Below are 5,044 nucleotides of genomic sequence, written 5' to 3' on the forward strand. Positions count from 1 at the left end.
GAAAATAAAGGGAAATAACATACACTAACGAAATATATATATATCAAATATATAGTCTTGCATTCATGCTGGTGTTTTATTTGTGCATCTAAAACTAAAAGTTTGGAATTCAAACTTGAAATTGATTTGGAGTTAAAATAGAAATTAGAAAGTCAAATTGAAAAAATGGGAAAGGAAAAGTTCATGAAACCCTTTTATTCCTCTCATAAATAAATAAAAGGGAAAAGAATGAATCATAATATTTTAAAACACTAAAGTTATATTCACATTAAAGAATATTTGGCCCTTGGAAATTTGAAGCTCAAAATAGGGATTTAAATTCGGTTTGAACCCTTGAACTTGAAATAGGAAAGGAAAATCAGAAAAAGAGAAAAAGAAAACATGAAAACGTTTGGTGGGCCGAATTACCCTTCCTCGGCCCACTAACGCGCGTGCCGTGAGCCATTTTACCACGCGTGCTAGAAACCTCCTTCCACTGCCAGGTCGACCCCATTCACCAGCCAGAGCCGCGCGCGCGCTCCTGTGTTGTCTTGGTCACTGACGTCGAGCCCCACGCTGTCAGCCCTATGCTCTTCTTCTCCTGGTAAGCGCCGCGGCGGCCATATCCCAACAACTCGAAAGATCTTCTCCTCCCCCTGCGCTCGTCCAACCTCGGTCTCCGGGGTATATAAACAAGTCATCCATGCTCCTCTGTTGGGCCATGGCTTAGCTTGGAGATAGCTCAAGCGGGCGGTACCAATTGAGAACCGTAGGGAGTTGAGATCAGGTGGCGGCCGTCCCGAGCAATCCTCGCCTGCACCATCCATTCGTCCATGATGAACAGCCCTAGGTCCTCGTTAACACTACGGGAGGGCGAAGCAACCCTTAATTCAATGGATAAGGCCACAGGGTGGTGGGAATTTCTCACCGGTGCTGCTCTGTAGCCGCGGTGCCGCTAACCTCGAGGTCCGGATTCCCTGTGGCATAATCTACGGTAAACTCCTCTCCCCAACTTCGCTTATTCGCCCTCTACGCAAATTGACTGATTGATGGAAGGTTGGGGCGCTGGCGCGTAGGATCAAGGTCGTCGGCCATGGCCTCCGCCGTGGGGTTTGGCGGTGTGGTCGTCTGGACAGCTAGGGGATAGGGGCAGGGCCGTTTGGCGGTAGGATATTGATGTGCGGTTGAGATTAAATGGAGTGTAACGTTTTGTTGCATCGAATCGTGACCGTTTGATGTCAATCTAGGGGACCCGGTTGGATCAGGGCATAGCCAACTTGAGACCATCGGATCCTAATCCAACGTTCGCTAATGCGTACCGGTTCGGATAAAAGGATCTAATCCGGTCCCTAGATTCAGAATCTGACGGCTCAGCTTTAAACATACCCCTTCACCCGGCCCTTTCTCAAATAAGCCCCTCGCCTTATTAGAATAGAACCCGCCGTCCCCGCGAGAGTAGGTTGTGTCTGGTAGATTTTACAGGTTAAACCCCGACCTTCTCTGTATTAGTGTGCCCAGTCCAGAAGCTTAGGGAAATTCAGAAAAATAATTTGGGAAATGGTTTTTATGTATAAAAATATATCCAGAACTTATTTAATTCATAGAAATTCCATTTTTACTCCTTTTTAACCCATTCCAGTTGCAATAATTTTGTGTTAATATTGTCTATCAACTAATAACATTGTTTAGCCATGAAACTTGAGTTAAAATTGTTCATTAGGATTAATCTATTCTAAGCACTAAATAATTTCGAAAATTCATAACTTAATAACTGTAGCTCCGAATTTAGTGGTTCTTGTTTCTACGATCTCGTTATGGCGCGTAGATTATTATTATGCAGTTTGTTCTTATGTTTGGTGTGATGTTAATTTTTCCTATACACTGTTTGTTTGTATTGCTACGACTAGAGCGAGGTCACGTGTCATCTGAAGATCATCCTGGTACCTGGAAATCTCAAGTCCCAGGTAAGTTGTGCCCTTGATCACTTTTTTTACCCACTCATGTTCTAATTAATCATAATGATCTGCATAGGTTAATTTTGATGGGACCCAATAGGTTACCCTAGTTTGTCTATCTTTATACCTTGTTTACCACTGAACTTTTTGGGTAGTACTTGCTAGTGCTTTATGTGGTTTTGGGTATGAAGATACATTATTCATGATCACACTTTTATTATCTGTTTATTATTATTGTTCATGATAAGATCATTATGTTAATTGGAACATGGAGCGACCACCCGGGAAAATAGTGCTACCACAAGGGTTCAATGGGATGCCCTTGGCTGATTAATTAGGAAAGCTAGTGGAAGACTACCTTACCCGAAAGGGGCAAGGGCAGTAGGGGAGTGGTCAGTGTAGGGAGACCCTTGGGATGATTTTGCTGCGATGGCGGTCATGCGAGGGGTCCCTGCATTGGAGCTTCCTATAAACTGTAGCGGGTTTTCTGAAGCTAGTGGAACTTTGTAAAGGCCTCGTAGTGTTACCATGCCTCGCCTCCTCGGTAGAGGTGTATGGGAAGTCGCGATCCCTTGGCAGATGGGTAACATGACTTGTGGGTAAAGATGCGCAACCTATGCAGAGTGTAAAACTGGTATACTAGCCGTGCTCACGGTCATGAGCAGCTCGGACCCTCACATGATTAATTTATGGAACTAAATTCAATTTGTCATATGCATTGCATCGCAGGTGATGTTGTTACTTTTGTTCTACTTCTTAATTGGGTTTGGTATTTACTTATACTTAGTAATTGCTAATAAAATTTTGACCAACTTTAAAAGCAATGCTCAGCTCTAACCATCCTCTTTGGTAAGCCTTACACTTCACGTGAGCTCCCACCTTTGGCGAGTTCATGCACATTATTCCCCACAACTTGTTGAGCTATGAACGTATGTGAGCTCACTCTTGTTGTCTCACACCCCCCCACAGGTCAAGAACAGGTACCACAGGATGAGGCGCTTGGAGGATGCTGTGTTCGTGAGAGGTCTAGGCCGTCGTCTCCCAGTCAACTTTGGGTTGCTGGACTGTTGTCTCCTTATAATGTAATTATTTATTTATTTTGTACAGAACTTCTATTATATAGTAAAGTTGTGACATTCGATCCTGTGCCATGATTCATCATATGTGTGAGACTTGGTCCCAGCACACCTGGTGATGATGTTTGCGCCCGGGTCTTGGTGCCCGAAACCCGGGTGTGACAACCACTTTGCATAGATTAACACAAAAGCACTTGTGTTGGCACTCAATCACCAAAATACTTAGAAATGGCCCAAGGGCACATTTCCCTTTCACATTGTGAGGAAGATTATCTCCCTGCTACCACAACAAAGATATGGGAGCATCATCACCATCCTTCACAACATGGAGGACTTGAGCAACATGACCCTGACCATTGTGATTGGGAAAAATGTGGCTTTTGAGATGTCGCAAAAAATGTGTCGGGGAGTGGAGCCAACTTCCTCAAGACCATATGCTTTTACATGTGATGAAAGGAAGGGCAAAAAGAAGGCTCCCACTCCAAGTTCCTCAAGTGAAGAGGAGGAGGAAGAAGAAAGTGATGATGATGAAGATAATCAACCATGCACATCATCCTCCGAGGACGTAAAAACAATCCGACACGTCGGAAAGGTAATGAGGATGATCCGCAAGATTAATCTAATGGGTGTGCCCCTGCAGGTCGAAGATCTTCTCTTTAACATTGATAGGAAAAAGCAAAGGAAGAGAGGATGCTTCGCATGTGGGGAGAAGGCCCACTTCAGGGACAACTGTCCAAATATGGCCAAACCCAAAAAGGAGAGGAGCAAAGGCAAGACGCTAACAAGTGTTAGAACTTGGGATGATTCTTCAAGTGAAGATGAACCTCCAAGTACACGCAGCCACCGGTCCTCATCACGCTCATCACGGTCATCACACAAATGCCTTATGGCAAGAGGTAACAAAAGCATTCCATCCTCGAGTGATGAAAGTAGTAGTGATGATGAAGGTGAGGGAAAGCCCTCTGTAGATGAGCTTGCGGAAGCCGTAGAATTTTTCCAGGATGTCTGCACCAAGCAAAAAGCTCAACTTAAAACTTTGAAAAATAAGTTGATTAGCTCCCAAAATGATTATAAAGGTTTGCTAGAAAAATTTGAAACTTTTGCAAACTTAAATAGTGAGCTGTCAACTAAAATTGAGCTATTAGAATCTAGTGCTCCATCCACCGCTACCGATGATGGTCTCATTAAAAAGAATGAAAAACTAAGTTAGCTAGCTCCCAAGAAGCTATTGAAAATTTGCTAGAGAAAATGGAAATTCTTAGCATACACAATAATGAGCTAACTACTAAGCTAGAAAACATTGGTAGCACCCCAGCAGCATCTTTAATTAAAGCAAGAAGTGGCTCGCCTTGGCAAGGCTTTGTATGACAAGAAAGGCAAAGCCAAACAAATCCGACCTCCACAGGATAACACCACTGCGGGAGTGAACAAGCCTATGGAGGGAGAAACTGTGATTTGTAGGCTATGCCACAAGGAAGGCCATAAGTCTTTCCAATGCAAGGCGATGACCGGGGATAAACAAAGGCAAAAGCTCAAGCAAAAGCCATCAAGCAAAATCTCCAACACCTACATCAAAAAGGTGGACAAAAAGACTGCTACACCATATTTGATCAAGAAGAAAAAGGATGGAAAGGTGATAGCAAGCAAGGCCAACAAGCAAGCCAACAAAGGAAAGGGGGCCAAACGTATCTGGGTGCCAAAGGAAATAATTTCAACCATGAAAAGCACCAAGAAGGTTTGGATCCCGAAAGGGAAGTGAGTGGACCGAAGGTCGTTGGGAAATTTGGAGACTTGGCAAAGTTGGGATGTATATCATGGGATACATCATATTGGACAAGTTTAATTGCCAAGTGGGTTAGTGAAAATTTTGGACCCAAATTTCCCACCCATGACTAAGGTAACTAGATTTATTGTATCTCTTGTTTTTAGATATGCGTATCTATTTACCTTGTATCTAGTTTACCTTTCTTGCCTAGTATTACATTTGTTATTTACTTTTGTTTAAAATTATGCATACTAGGTAAATCACATGGT

The sequence above is a fragment of the Zea mays genome, chromosome 1 (assembly GCF_902167145.1).
Source record: "Zea mays cultivar B73 chromosome 1, Zm-B73-REFERENCE-NAM-5.0, whole genome shotgun sequence".
Classification (NCBI taxonomy): Eukaryota; Viridiplantae; Streptophyta; class Magnoliopsida; order Poales; family Poaceae; genus Zea; species Zea mays.